Raw genomic sequence first — 656 nt, 5'->3', positions numbered from 1 at the left:
TATGGCGGGAGGGGGGGGGAAGGGGGTGGGGAGGGGGGGGGGGGGGGGGACAGACGTCGGTGTGATGGGGACAGACAGACGGGGTGGGACAGGAGGTAAAAGGGATGGATAGATGGGGACAGTGGGGGACAGACAGGGTGGGACGGGGACAGATGAACAGGGTGTGACAGGGATGGGGACCGATGGGGACCAGCGGGTGGGGGGCGATGGGGACAGCCGGGTGGGACAGGGATGGAGGGGGACAGTGGGGACAGGCGGGGTGCGATGGGGACAGACGGACAGGGACGGACAGGTACCGGTGGGGACGGGGAGCGTTTGGTGGGGACGTGAGCAGGGTGTGACAGATGGGGCTCGATGGTGACCGATGAACGGGGGACGGTGGGGACAGCCGTGGTGTGATGGGACGGATGGACAGGGAGCAGCGGGGACGGACAGACAGGGAGGGGGACAGACGGACAGGCAGTGATGGGGACAGGCCGGCGGTGACAAGGTCAGACTGGGACCGGCTGGGACGGGGCAGGGTGTGACAGGGACAGACAAAGGGCCATGGGGACAAACAGGCGCCTGCACTGGGAGCAGACTGGGAGCACTGGGAATAGACTGGGAGCACTGGGGACAGGGACACTGGGACTGGGAGCACTGGGGACAGAGGGACA

Source organism: Aptenodytes forsteri, unplaced genomic scaffold (genome assembly GCF_000699145.1).
Source record: "Aptenodytes forsteri isolate BGI_AS27 unplaced genomic scaffold, ASM69914v1 Scaffold162, whole genome shotgun sequence".
Lineage (NCBI taxonomy): Eukaryota > Metazoa > Chordata > Aves > Sphenisciformes > Spheniscidae > Aptenodytes > Aptenodytes forsteri.
The sequence above is the reverse complement of the archived record's forward strand: the minus strand, read 5'-3'. Positions refer to the sequence as shown.